At 45.6% G+C, this 15,217-nt stretch overlaps 2 protein-coding genes across 8 annotated transcripts in view; one reads left to right on the top strand and one right to left on the bottom strand.

The window, feature by feature from the left end:
- Positions 1 to 15,217, top strand: part of FAM131C (family with sequence similarity 131 member C) — a 569,848-nt gene that overhangs the window by 111,823 nt on the left and 442,808 nt on the right. The window lies entirely within an intron of this gene.
- SPEN (spen family transcriptional repressor) overlaps positions 1 to 15,217 on the bottom strand; it is a 78,290-nt gene that overhangs the window by 32,028 nt on the left and 31,045 nt on the right. Inside the window, exon 1 of one of the 7 annotated variants that reach the window (XM_083629154.1) lies at positions 11,407 to 11,621. The exons of the other annotated variants lie outside the window; for them this stretch is intronic. The gene's annotated coding sequence lies outside the window, so the exon portion shown is untranslated. Of the gene's footprint in view, positions 1 to 11,406; positions 11,622 to 15,217 lie in introns of those variants that run through there. 7 annotated transcript variants of the gene reach the window in all.

Raw genomic sequence — 15,217 nt, 5'->3', positions numbered from 1 at the left:
GCGAAGCGGCAAGAGAAACGGAGCCCCTTCCATTTCTCTTCCCGCTTCGCTGAAGGGGCACTGCGCAGAGAGGGAAAACTGTGCAGCGCCTCTCCAGCGAAGCGAAGCCTGGAGAGCAAGAGGGATCGGTGTGCACCGACCCCTCTCGCTCTCCAGGCTTCAGTGAAGGCAACCCGAAGCCTCCGAAGCACAGCGGGAACTCCTGCTGTGCTCCAGAGGCTTCAGGTTCCTTTTGCTGAAGCCAGGAGAGTCTTGCTCTCCCGGCTTCAGCAAAAGGAACCTGAAGCCTCCGGAGCGCAGTGGGAACTCGCGCTGCGCTCCGAAGGCTTCAGGCGGCTATCCAGGCTTCAGCTCTCCAGGCTTCAGCGAAAGCAACGCGTAGCCTCCGGAGCATGGAGGGAGCGCTCCCTCTGCGCTTTGGAGGCTTCGCGTTGCTTTCGCTGAAGCCAAGGAGCCTGCATTCGCCCCATAGGATGTACACACATTTCCCCTTAATTTTTGGAGGGGGAAAAGTGTGTCCTATAGAGCGAAAAATACGGTAACTCCTACATCATATCTGCTTACAGACAAACGCATGATTAGGAAATTAATGTTCTGCTTTTTCTGTACATATACAAGGACACAAGGCAAAATGACTCGCCTGAAGAAAAGGGTCACAAACCAACACAAAGTTAGTTGGGAACTAAATGTCCAGAGCTGTCAGAAGACTGTTACCAAACAAAAGTAATGGTTCTCAATAAATTGGTCACGGGGGCACGGAATAAGTTGCACACCCTTTTGGGCGTAAGCTTAAAGCCCCAATCATGTGAAAAGGAAAAGGAAGCAGATGATAAACAAAGATCTTCACAAAACCAAGGGACTCTACTTGTCTTGGAAAAACTCCCTCCTCACAGCGTGAACTAGCTTGCTCATTCCCTGATGCTAACTGCCAATCATGGTGACACCTTGACAATGATTGGCTGATTGGTGCAATGGCTAGGACAGTTCAGAGCAGCTCACGGTCCACCTTCCATGAGGAAAAGGGTGTTGGTTAGTTGGGATTAAAACATTGCAGGGTTATGTTGAAAATTTTGATGGCCCTGAGAGCAGGTAGAGAAGCTAATGGAGCCCCGAGGAAAAGAAAGCTATATGAAGGTGCACAGTGGGGAAACAAACATTTAACAATTGCATTTTTAAAATGCCAGTTTAGATGTATGTGTTGGTTTTGTTTTTTGATTAAAATGTTGTAAGTCGCTTTGAGTTCCCATGGCAAAAAGTGACTAGTACGTTTAATAAGCAAGGAGGAGGAGGAAGAACCTGAAGGTAGGGTAAGAGAGGGGGAATCAAGGCATGAAAGGGCAACAAGGAGAAATTAAATCCCAGGAGGAATTTCACAGTGCTTAAGACAAGTAGAATTTTATTTGGGAGGTGGAAGAAAAACTAGGGAGAATGATCTAGAACAGTGGTTTCCAAACTTCCCACCCACAGTCCACTTGAAAACTGCTGGGCGTCATGGTGGACCACTTAATGGTTTTTCTGCCTGTTGTTTAGGACCTGTAACACACTGTGCATTACAATTTTATGGAATTCAAACTGTAATACAATAAAATACAAAATGTAAGAAACAAAAGAAGCAAGAGAAATATAATTAAAATCAATATGAGTATTTAATGTGATGGGTGTGCCGTTTCATGTCTTCAGCCACAAATCATGGCATGGATCACCTGAATGAAGTGTGAATGGTCTGTGGACTGCAGTTTGGGAACCCCTGATCTAGAAATATGGTAAAGAAAAGAGAGGGAACAAAGTAGACAGTGTCCAGAGGAAGTAATGGGTGGTAGGGACATGGAAGTTGGAAAAGGAGGGTTAGCGACAGGAGGGTCTGGGTAAAGGAGTAAAAGGAGCAGCCAAGGGGCATATGATTGCTTTGCCTATACAGAGACATTTCATCAGTTATGACCTCTGCTATCACTGCAGCACTGTGAGCCTGGCAAGCAAAGGGACAGCGACACAAAGACTAAGAAGCAGCAGAGATGGTATGACTGAATTTCACACTGGTTTTAAATTACTAGCCAAGTTTCGGTTCATGTGCCCTGTTAATGGATTCTGCTAAGCACAATTATTTGGCAGCACAGCTCAACTTAAAACTGGGTTGGGTTACCTATCAATGGCATGAAAATTATGGTTTTATGTACAAAAGGATGGCATCTGGTGATTCGATTCATTAATGAGAGATTATTGTCTTGCGAGAAAGGAATGTCCTGGAAGATCCCATTCCTTTCCAATGGATGCCTCATTTCAAGAGTAAGGTGTATAGCCAGCACTCTGGTAGCATCACTGAGCCATGATCATGTCTCTGCCAAAGGCAGGGAGTTCAGGTTGAATGCTTCAGGCATAATGGAATGAGGCCAATAAACCAGCTCAAGTTAGGAAGTAGAATGCAAAATTGCACATATTCCAAGGGTCCAGACCCTCATTCACCTTACATTCAGTGTTCAAAAGACACTGCTGTGCGCCAGCCAACCAGCCGATCTGTAGAGATGCCTTGTCGATGTTTTATTCTGGATTGCTTTATTTATGGCTTTAATGTGTTGTAACCCACTTTGAGATTTTTTCTTTGAAATACAAAGTGGTATAGAAGTGAAATTAACAACAACAAATCCAATTCAGGAAAAGAAAAGCAACTAGACATTCCTTTGTGGCAACTGTAACCCAGGTTTAAGGTGCCATTATTTGGTGATTAGCTTATATATCTAAGTTTCTAACAGTTCCTTAAGCTTAAGCAGTTCCTTAAGCTTTTTGAAATTGGCCTTCTTAAAGTCTAGTGCATGTCCAACTACACTCAGTTTTCCCTTGGCTGTGTACAGTGGTACCTCTGGTTACATACTTAATTTGTTCTGGAGGTCCGTTCTTAACCTCAAGCACCACTTTAGCTAATGGGACCTCCTGCTTCTGCCGCGCTGCCCGCTGTGCAATTTCTGTTCTCATCCTGAAGCAAAGTTCTTAACCAGAGGTACTATTTCTGGGTTAGCGGAGTCTGTAACCTGAAGCGTATGTAACCTGAGGTACCACTGTATAATGAAACCCAGGAGGATATAATCACTTCTTCCCAAGGTTCCCTGTACTTTCACTTCTTTCCTTCCTGTTGGTGAGCACCGGATCAAAGAGAGATGACCTGCTTCTGGGAAACAAAATTGTCAGCGAGACAACTGAGGAACTTGTTGGACCTTTCATTCTTGGCAGAGTATGAGTTCCAATAGATATTGGAGTAATTGAAGTCTGTCATGACTACTATATCACTCTTTTTGAATGCTTGGTAATCTGCTCTCGGAAGGAATCATCCAAGTCCTCAATCTGGCTTGGAGGTCTATGAGCAGACACCCACAGTAAGGTCACTGCTGTTTTCCTCTCCTACAATTTTTACCCATATACTTCCAATCTGCCTTCCATGCTCCAGGGCATGAATTTCTTCACAAGCATGCACATCCTTTATATATGATGCTACTCCTGCTCCTTTCCTGTTCGTTCTTTTTTGTTTGAGTGAGTTGTACCCCCCAATTTCTACATTCCAGTCATGAGCATAGCTGTCAACGTTTCCCTTTTTTTAAAGGGAAATTCCCTTATTCCGAATAGCATTCCTCACAAGAAAAGGGAAAAGTTGACAGCTATGGTCATGAGTCTCATTTCACCAGCTTTCAGTATTAGGGCATGTTTGCCATCCTGTATTAAGAGTTCAAGTTTTTCTTGCTTGTTTTCCATACTCTGGGCATTCATGTAGAGACAACTGAAACCAGGAGTCATTCATCCTCACACTGCTGCCTCTGTCTCCCTCCATTGGGAGTCACCACACATCTCTCCTCTGGGGACTGCAGGAATCGTTCTGTACACTATCTTCCACTTGGTGTGTTCTGAGGCCTGTAACCACTGTACTTGCTCCTCTGGCCAGGAACTGGTGTCTGAGGTGAGGACATGGAACTGATTTTGTAATTCCAGAGACACAGCTTGGCTCCTGACAGTCCTGCTTTTTCGTGTCACGCTCCAATCTCCTGCATCATTTCCCCTCCTACCACTAGATGGCAATGCTCCTCTGTTCTCACTGTGTGTATTTTGAATTTAAAAATCACCTGCCACTGCCAGCTTTTCTCTTGCCAGATTTTCCCCTTCTGCCATAAACTGCTTAGGATTTGTTACTCAGGATTTCAAAATACAGTGGATAAATTAAACTCTTGAACACCATACTTTCTGGCTGCTCAAACATATTTGTTCCACTGACTGCTTTGATCCTGCAAATCTGCTCTGGCTGCTGGAAGGGATCAGAGGGGTGGGATGTGTTCTAGCGGGGGGATCTCTCAAAGTAGGGTTGCCATACATCCGGATTTTCCTGGACATGTCTGGGATTCCAATGCCAGAATTAGTGTCCGGGGGGAATTTCAGACAATCACTTAAATGTCTGGATTTTTTTAAATTTCTCCCCAAAAGGCTTAACAATGTTCCCCCCCCCAAAAAAAGCTTATCTCAAGGGGACTTCTTACCCTCCCACTACTCTACTTTTCTGGTTCTTTTTTTTTTCATTCTGTTGTTTGGGTTTGAGTTTAGTTTATTGTATTACTTTGTGGTTTAATCTTGTAAACCTTCATGATAGCGGAAAACAATTTCCTGGTAGCCATGCAACACATAGCAAGAGAAGTACACAAAAAAACATAGATGGTGAGCATCTTGTGATGAGGATGGCTTCTTCTGGGAGACATACATGTACCATCCAGAAACAGGTTTTTTTTCTACAGCATTAACTTTTTTTCAAGCTGCAGTCAGATTCAGTTAGATCGATGGACATTATCATTTCTTTTAATTGTGTCACAGTCCTAAAAATACAGATATCGCTTTGTCCTGGGCCAGACATCATCTAGATTTGATTATCTAGGTACAGTTCTCAGACTTGGATCATTTTTTTCCTAACAGAAATTTGTTCAGACATTGTTTTGTTATCAGAGTTTAAGGGAGAACCCCAATTTATAAATGGATTACATTATTATTTTGATTAAATATTGAAGCACGGTGCCCTTTTCCAGTAGAAATAACTGGAGAGGGTTCCTTAGCCTGGTGCTTTCAGTGGGGGTTGCCAGCGTGTTCTGTAACAGGCTGCAGTGTCTTCTAGCTTCTCTTTTCAGGGAACAGAGAACAGCAGCAAAAGCGGTCTCTGTTCTGAAATCAGTTTGAAGAAATGTTCATACTCTGGCTCCTCAAAACAGCGTGCGTGCACGAGAAAGACACACACACACACACACAGAGAGAGAGAGAGAGAGAGGAGGCAAGTTGTGAGAGGCTTGCAGGCATCCTATTACGCTGAATTATTTGCAGGATCTTTCATCTTCTTTGCTGTCACAGGATGAAAATAATGAACTACTGCATGTCAGCACACACCCCTTACACAAAGCTAAGCTGTGCCTTATTTACTACCCAAATAGAATGCCTAGTAAATATTTATGAGAAAAAAGATATAAAAATTGTGTGAGATTGGTGTAGAAGTAAGAGTATGTAGAATCTGGGAATTTACCATCAGTGTGGAATCTGATTCCTTGTGTAATTGGAAGCCTTCCTGGAAGTGCCCTTTTAGAGGGTAGCCCTATGTCCTGTTGCAGGAGCATGGAGGCAGCTAATGATTCAGATTTGTTCAGTTAATTCTCAGTCAGTTGGCAAAATGCTCCCCATCAGCTAACATGAGAGTGCCAAAGATATTTATATTGAAGATGAGAGTGTTTGCGTGGCGAGTTCCCGCCCCCCACCAGGATAAATAAAGACATGAGACACCATAATTTAAGGTTAATTGGGCGAATTAGGCCACAACTTTATTGAATTCAGGAATGAGAGGCATTGGCTTAGGCATTGGTCCTAACGACTATACGGCTCCAGCCCATTTGCTGGAGACATGGGGAAGGGTTAACACTATATCGGGGGAGTCTCCTGCCGAGGCACGTCGACTAGGAGATCCACCGGGTCACCGCTCTGGGGCGTGCCTTTGGCCCACACCTCCATAGGCTTCGGACAGGGCCACGCCCCCCGGAGTCCTTTAACGGACCACCCTTCGCTCACTGGGGGGAGGTGATGGCGTTCCTCCCCCCCCACACACACATCCTCTTAACCCCTTCTTACCAATGCCTACCGCCAATGCCGAAAAGTTGTGACGATTTGCTACGAGGTAGGCGAAAAACCAAAAGGCTACAAATTGCCAAATTTGTACAAATTTGGGAAAAATTCCTACCATGCCCCTTGCGGCGACAGACCGAAGTCCATAGCAAAGTCAAACCTACCTAAAGCCTACCTAAAGGGAGGGAGGGTGGGAAAACGTGAGGCTAGCTGGCGAAAAGAGCGCGAGCCCCCTCTGCGCCGGCCCTAAATAGGGCAGGCCATGCCCCCCCAGCCAGCCGATTGGCTGGCTGGGGGGGGGCAGACCCGGCCGGGATTCCCCTGCTCTCGTGGGGGCTGCAATCAGCCCCCGCTCTCGTGGGGTGGGCGTCAAGCCCGCAACCCCACCTCCTGGGCAGGCCGGAAGTGGCTTTCTCTGCAGCCATTTTTCATTCCTTTTCACCAATTACACATACAAAATTACAAAGCTACTTTTCTTATTCTAACTCTCAGCAAACAATACAGTGTAAATATAAAATACAGAACTCTTATTCCAGCTGATTATCATTCAGTCCTGGCTACTCTGGGCCCAAAACCAGGTAAACAGACCCTGTTTGATTAGATCTTCTCAGTGTTAGAAACCAGATATATAAACTAATTGCCAAATGTCGTCTTAAATCTAGGTTACAGTCACCACAACAGTATGTCTAGGCGCCATTCCCACCCCGCCCCCCGTGAAACTTGTTGTTGTTGTTGTTAATTTCATTTCAGTTCTGCTCAATGTTTTAAAGAAACAATCTCAAAGCAGTTTGCAAACACATTAAAACGTCAAATCAAACAATCCAGAATAAAACAAATTCAAGCTTCAAGGGAAATATTTCAGCTCCTTCTCTAAGTGACATATTGCTTTCCCCATATTTATTTACCTACTTAATTTATATCGCTGCCCCATAGCAGAAGTATTCTAGAAAGCCAGTGTGATGTAGTGGTTAGATTACGACATGGGCGATCAGGGTTCAAATCCCCACACTCAGTCATGAAGCTCCCTGGGTGACCTTGGGCCAGTCAAAGCCTCTTAACTACCTTACAGGGTCGTTAATCCCTACAACTGAGGAGGGGAGTGAACCATGTACTCCTTGGGGGAAAAGGTGGGATATAAATGCAGTACATAAGCTCTTCTGCTTATCTCCTTAAGAAAGTTATGGCTATTTGACAGTGGAATGGCCTCCACTGGAAGGTGGTGGACACTCCTTCATTGGAGGTTGAATGGCCATGTGTCATGGATGCTTTAGTTGAGATTCCTGCATGGAAGGGGTATGAACTAGGGGCCCCTCGGGGTGCATTCTAATAAAATTCAATGATTCTAAGCACTGTGAGCTGGTGATTACAGGTCAAGTATCCTGACATTCACTTATCACATTACTGCTTCCCACTGTTTTTTGCCTGAGATGTCTCACCCCACCAATAGAATCATAGAATCATAGAGCTGGAAGAGACCACAAGGGCCATCGAGTCCAACCCCCTGCCAAGCAGGAAACACCATCAGAGCACTCCTGACATATGGTTGTCAAGCCTCTGCTTAAAGACCTCCAAAGAAGGAGACTCCACCACACTCCTTGGCAGCAAACTCCACTGTCGAACAGCTCTTACTGTCAGGAAGTTCTTCCTAATGTTTAGGTGGAATCTTCTTTCTTGTAGTTTGGATCCATTGCTCCGTGTCCGCTTCTCTAGAGCAGCAGAAAACAACCTTTCTCCCTCCTCTATGTGACATCCTTTTATATATTTGAACATGGCTATCATATCACCCCTTAACCTCCTCTTCTCCAGGCTAACATGCCCAGCTCCCTTAGCCATTCCTCATAAGGCATCGTTTCCAGGCCTTTGACCATTTTGGTTGCCCTCCTCTGGACACGTTCCAGTTTGTCAGTGTCTTTCTTGAACTGTGGTGCCCAGAACTGGACACAGTACTCCAGGTGAGGTCTGACCAGAGCAGAATACAGTGGCACTATTACTTCCCTTGATCTAGATGCTATACTCCTATTGATGCAGCCCAGAATTGCATTGGCTTTTTTAGCTGCCGCGTCACACTGTTGGCTCATGTCAAGTTTGTGGTCAACCAAGACTCCTAGATCCTTTTCACATGTACTGCTCTCAAGCCAGGTGTCACCCATCTTGTATTTGTGCCTCTCATTTTTTTTGCCCAAGTGCAATACTTTACATTTCTCCCTGTTAAAATTCATCTTGTTTGTTTTGGCCCAGTTCTCTAATCTGTCAAGGTCATTTTGAAGTGTGATCCTGTCCTCTGGGGTGTTAGCCACCCCTCCCAGTTTGGTGTCATCTGCAAATTTGATCAGGATGCCCTTGAGTCCATCATCCAAGTCGTTGATAAAGATGTTGAATAAGACCGGGCCCAAGACAGAACCCTGTGGCACCCCACTAGTCACTCTTTTCCTGGATGAAGAGGAACCATTGATGAGCACCCTTTGGGTTCGGTCAGTCAGCCAGTTACAAATCCATTGAGTGGTAGCATAGTCAAGACAGCATTTTACCAGCTTCTTTACAAGAATATCATGGGGCACCCTGTCAAACGCCTTGCTGAGATCAAGGTAGGCTACATCCACTGCGTTCCCTTCATCTACCAGGTTCCCTTCATCTACCAGACAATATGCCCACTCTGGTGTGCAAGTCAAGAGTCATTTCCAGAAGAACTCGAGGATTACGTACCACAGTAACAAAGAAGATGGGCACTGCCAAATGCAGGTTCTTTCCAAGCATGGGAAAGTATCATTACTTAATAAAAAAAACATTAATTTATACCCAGTTCACCTCTCTGACCCAAATGATACAAAGAACCAGACCTTTCTCAAAGGTCTGTAACCCCCTGCCTTCCACGGTAACCTGCCCCTTTTTAAAAGAAAAAAGAAAAACTATACTTGCTTAGTTTCAGCATTTGGTTCTCTCAGTCCATTAACACATTGACTTCACAGGGAAAACTGCTTTCAAACTAAGGGGACCTACAAAAGCACTATGGGATATGGCATGGGATGGGGAGGCTTGTCTCATGGGCTAATTGAAGACCAGTGTGGTATAGCTGGCAGGTGTCCAAATGTATTAATGTTAAACCCTGGTCTTCAGTTCCATTCAAACATGATCTTGGCGGCCTTGGGCTAGTAATTGCTGTAACTAACCTACCTCAGAAGATTGCTGTTAGAAATAACAGCATATGTGCCCCATATCTCTATTTCCAGACCCTCCTACAGGTCAATCACAAAAAACCCCACCTCAAATATCCATCCAACTTGGGTTTGCCTAAAGTAGCACTTCGGATCTGTGGGTCAGGGACTAATTATTCCAGGCCTCCAGGCAACCAACCAAGGAAACCTTTTAAAACTTAAAACTGATCTCTCCCCCAACCCTGCAACACGCCTCCCCAGGCTGCCCCTGGCCTGGTCCACAAACAACCAACACCAGCAAGTGTCCTAGGAATTCAGGGTTTATCCTCCAATATTCTCTTCTCACTCTCAGGAATATGTGAAGTGAGGCTAATGATTTGCTGCTACCAAAACGTGAGCTGATAGAACCTTCCATATGTTCACTTTGTGCCATGGACTGCACTTTTTCAGGCTAGGTGACACACAAAAAACAGAGTTAAAGCTGCTGAAGAGTTAAGTTAGCTTTACCTCCTTGGTCAAACACCTCTGTTTAGCAACATCTGCAAAACTAAAGCATTACCGTCTTGGAGTACAAGTCAATTAACTCAAACAGCCTCTGAACCTAATAGCTTAGTAAACATGCCAAGAGCACAGGTACCTGAGGTGACCTAATTTTCTATTAGTGCTGATCTATTAGTGTTGAAAAGGAAAGTGCGAAGATGCTCTCTAGGAAGTTCAGATGTAAAAATAAGGCAGAACTGAGGATAAAACACTCACTTAAACACATGACACATTAAAAGCAACTGTGCTTGCAGGCAAGAGAACACTTTTAAAAACTGCAAACTGAGCTGCAGAGGAAAGCACTCCACAAAGCACATCACAATCCACATTTTTAATACCACCACACTTTATAACAGCAGGTTAATCAGTTAACTAAATGGGGGGGGGGACACAGAGGGAAGCGCGGAATGGAAACAGTCCCTCCCAAGTCAAGACCAACCAAGCCACAGAGCTTGTTCGGGATTGGGGTGGGGAACCATCTGTAGACCCCCACATTTGTGCAGTCAACCTTTCCGCAACAGCCTGGGGTCCATACAAGGTGCCAAACATGCAGTATGAAGATTAGATGCATTCTTTCATTCATTCCATAAATTTTATATACTTGATTTTGGGGGCAGACGGCAGACCTCAAAGTGGTACACGAACCAAACAGTGTGTTTTCCCCAAGCTGACATACCAGATGGGATTCCTAAGTCTCTCACTTTTCATTTTCAAGTAAAGCAAACTATTAGGCTTGAACTGCAGAGAGGAACTGAGAGAATATTCTATGTTCTGTGGAAGGTTCAAGTTGAGGCCTGGATGGGGGGTGGCTGACTGTACGGGAGAGGGAAGAGAAGTTTCCATGCTCCATATCCTCCCTTCACAGTCTTTTCCAGGGCTCCTGTCCCTTATCAATCTTATCCTTGGACGAAACCAAAAAGCCGTAACTAGAAATCAAAAGATAAACTGAACTACTGCACTATCGGCCAAGCAGTCTGCAGAAGGATCATAGGCATGAATGCAAATCTACATAATGTGCAGAACTGATTTTACACATTTCTTTAAGACAGAACTTAAGATTTCTTTCTGGCATAGAGCACTAACACAGCTCTAAACTCGGTGTATCATTTTCAATTCAGTTTTCATCAGGAGAGACAGCAAAATTTCCCTGTAATCCCTTAAACTCCAGAAATTCAAGCCGTTCCAAACCCCAAACAGGTTATTGGACTCTGATTCGCTCTTCATATACACTTACAGCCAGGGGGGTGGAGGACCAGTGACCTCAGAAGAATTTTATTTATGTGCCTTTCTAATGAAGTCTAATCTGATTAGCCGACACATTGTAAAAGAGCCAATCTCAAGTGATCCAATAATCAACGCTTGTTTTCAGACACACGTAGGCAGAAGTAATTACAACTAATTCCTACACACAAGTCCCATCCTTCTCCCACAGCCTCCATACTTGTATAGGAGACAACATAGTAGAGTGAAATGAAGCATGTGAGACTTTTGAAACAAGATCAGGATCGGCCTTGAGAATTCACTTGTTTCCTTGGCACGCTACTTAACCTGAGTTTCTCTACCTGTAGAATGGGGAAAACTAGTGACCTACCTCAGAGGGATACTGGAGAAAAGAATAAGGAAGCGTTAACATCCATCGAGTCTTTGAAACAGAGTGAAATGTAAATTCAGGAAACAAGCAAGCAGCATACAAGAGAATATGGTCTGAAGATCCAACATATCCTTTCATCAAGGCAAACTAACTTTGTCCTCACAACTCTGACCTACATAAGACGGAGGAATCAGCTGGTGGCCATGTGTCACGTCCCACTAGTTAATATTGTCATATGACCGTGTCGATAAACAACTACCGTAATTCCCCCCTAGCTAAAAATAGGCCAGTGCTCAGGCAGAGTCCAGAGATTCTTAGTCAGGTGAGCACAACACACCGGTTTCTTGATTTACATACTGATTAGAAGGTGACAGTAAAGGACTGGTTAAGCATGTTAATGACCTCCAAATTTTGGACTTGTGTCTAATAAGCAGAATTTGGAACACATCCTACAGGTAAACACATGTGCCTTAATTTGAAATGGGTGGTGAAATACATTTAAGTGTGTTATTTCACCTGGTATTCTTGTACACAATGGCCTTAAAAGAGATACCGTATTTTTCGCTCTATAGGACGCACTTTTTCCCCTCCAAAAATGAAGGGGGAATGTGTGTGCGTCCTATAGGGCGAATGCAGGCTTTCGCTGAAGCCTGCAGAGTGAGAGGGGAGAGCCCCAGCGCCAGCCCCACAAGGTCGGGGGACAGAGGGAGGCGGAACGCCGCCATCCCGCTGTCTCCCGAAGTGGTTTGGAGGCTGACGGTGGGGAGACCCCGCCGCCAGCCCCGCAAGCTCCGGGGACAGTGGGGAAGTGCAGCGCGTCTCCCCGCTGTCCCCGGACCTAGTCTGAAGGCGGGCGGCAGGGAGAAGAGCGCTTCTCCCCGCTGCCTGCCCCGCAAGCTCCGGGGACAGCGGGGAGGCACAGCGCGTCTCCCCGCTATCCCCGGACCTGGTCTGAGGGCGGGCGGCAGGGAGAAAAGCGCTTCTCCCCGCTGCCTGCCCCGCAAGCTCCGGGGACAGCGGGGAGGCGCAGCGCGTCTCCCCGCTGTCCCCGGACCTGGTCTGAAGGCGGGCAGCAGGGAGAAGAGCGCTTCTCCCCGCTGCCTGCCCCGCAAGCTCCGGGGACAGCTGGGAGGCGCAGCGCGCCTTCCCGCTGTCCCCGGACCTGGTCTGAAGGCGGGCTGCGGGGAGAAGAGCGCTTCTCCCCGCTGCCGGCACCACAAGTGCCTGGGGGGGAAATAAAATTTTTTTCCTTTATTTCCCCCCCAAAAAACTCAATGCGTCCTATGGGCCAGTGCGTCCTATGGGGCGAAAAATACGGTATTCAAAATGCTTCCAGTACCCAGATATCAGGTCTTCCTTAGGACTATTATTATTTCAAAAACTCTAGTAGTATTGATTTACATAAGGTGCAACACCAAGCCAAGGGGGATGGGAATTACATGAGATAGATATCTGGAGTGGGTTGGCAGGGGTTTTAGCAGTTTGTGCTAAAATGTAGAGATGATTTTTAAAAAATAAACAAACCTGTCCCACTCTTTAAAAAAAGTCTTTAAAAACAGAGGATATATGTGTTTTCTGAGTCACTTTATGTTTATACATGATTTGAAGTGTTATAGTAGCTGCGAGCATGTTTTAAGCTGGAAATCTCATGCTCATCTCTCACCTCTGCCATGCACTAACTGCGGGGCCTCAGCAAGCCACTCTGATTCAACCATAGTCTGAGCCTGCCATCTCTAACAGAGGGGGAACCTACAGTCCTTTTTTTGTCAGCCCACTGGTTCATCTAGATGTGTTGAACCAAAGCCGAGATGTTCTGGGAGCTCTGCAAACACCATCTGGATAGTCAAGTTAACTCTACAATTACTTTAACTGGTAGTTGTTGCAAGAATGAGCTGATATATAATCATATTTGCTTGCTTTGATGCTATGCTTATCTCTGGGCCCTGGGATGCTGGGCTCTTGGCCCAGAGAGGGAAGCTATCTTTAAGCCTTGGATATTTGCCATCTATGCCCTCATAGGTCAGGTGGATTGATGGGAGGTTCTGGTCAAACTTACTTATGTTGTTGTTTGTATAAGTAATGCTTACATTATACAAATTAGCACCTTGTGGACAAATCACAGTAACCTCTCACTGTTGTGGTGTCCGGTCCCAGGTCTGTAAAGCCACTGAGGCTTTGTAAGCTGCATAGTAAGTTTACACCAGAGGTCGGCAACCTAAGCCCCATGGGCCGGAAGTGGCCCATGAGGGTCACTTAACCGGCCTATGAGCCACCCCCGAACCGAGCTGCCCGTTCGGTGAGTCCCCGCACGCTGCGCTAAACTGGCACAGCACGGCGCGGTGACTCTCTTCCCTGGCTCCGAAAATCACGTCTGCGCGTGTCTGCGGTGCCAGAAATCACTTCTGTGCGTGCCCAGATGCCGGAAATCGCTTCTGCGCAGGCGCGATTTCGGGCGTCTGGGTATGCGCAGAAGCGATTTCCGGCGCTGTGGACATGCGCAGGCGCAATTTCCAACTGCACCAGTTCAGCCCACAGAGGATCTCCGCGGGTGTGATCCGGCCCATGCCCAGTAAGCCTTGCTGACCCCTGGTTTGCACCTTTCTTTAATAAAGCACTAGAAATGGCCACTCTGGCGTTTTTGACATCCTTGTTTGGTATCCCTGCATCAAACCACTCAACTCAGGCTCTCTTTTGGGCCTGCAATTCTGAACACTCAGCAAGTATGGCTTACTCTGACTAGCACCAGCTCTCCTGGAATCTTTCCAGTTCAGCTGCCCAATAAGCTTTCAACTGAATATGATATCAGCTCTCCCAAGATTTCAGACAGAGATTTCCCATTCCCCGAATCCTTTTGGTAGACATGTCAGGTATTAAATCTAGAACTGTGAACATGCAAAACATAATGCTCCACTGCTAATTAGCCATGAAAGCTTGAAATTCGGATCTCTTGGCAACATCCTTTCTATTTATGACAAGTAGTGCTAAATTCACACCAATATCTGGAACTGAGTTCATCCACAGTCTAATTCCCCAACTGGGAACGTGAGTAACCAAAGCAGCCCAAGGTTATGGTCAAACTTTCCAAGAACTTCTGAGAATTGTCTTTCTTCAGCCAGCATAGCAGAAAAGAAACATTCCCAACCCTTAGGCCTGTTTTTGAAAACCTGGTGTGAAAACTGAGCAGGTTCAGACAGTATGTCCTTAGACGTTACTAGCCAGACTCCCTACAAGTTTACAGAAAATTTTTCAACCTGATCACCTGAAGACAACATTTCCTCATGGGAATCATGTGAGCAGCTATTTACAAAACCCAGGTTCAGGTGTTCTGGCGATAAGCAGCAACAGTAGTGATCTGGCACAACCGTTTTTTAGTCTACCAAGCTGCAAAAGTGCTTCTTCCAATACACTCATGGGCACCTTATGCACAAATAAAATTTCGAAATGCAAGTAGCAAGCATCCATGCAGAGAACAGCATCCTCCAGATATAGCTATGTGTAGATACATGGACAGCAAATGTCAGACATTACCATTTTGATCAGAGTTGTCCTTGAACAAGGTTTGGGGAAAGCACAGAAGATTGCCGCCCACACCTGCTGTTGCAAAAACAGCAGCAAAAGACCCAGCAAGAAATGATAGTCATAAGAGCCAGACTGTCACACTATTTATGTATTTATTTAGTGTCTGTCAATGACATGCTAGGCTACGGGACTGGGTTATATTGCCCAAGACCAAACAGTACACTGTTCGTACCAACAGCTCCATTAATTATGAATCCTGAAATCTGGGACCCCCTCCAAACCGGCACCAAAA

Source organism: Podarcis filfolensis (assembly GCF_964270895.1).
Source record: "Podarcis filfolensis genome assembly, chromosome: 8".
Classification (NCBI taxonomy): domain Eukaryota; kingdom Metazoa; phylum Chordata; class Lepidosauria; order Squamata; family Lacertidae; genus Podarcis; species Podarcis filfolensis.
The sequence above is the reverse complement of the archived record's forward strand: the minus strand, read 5'-3'. Positions and strand labels throughout refer to the sequence as shown.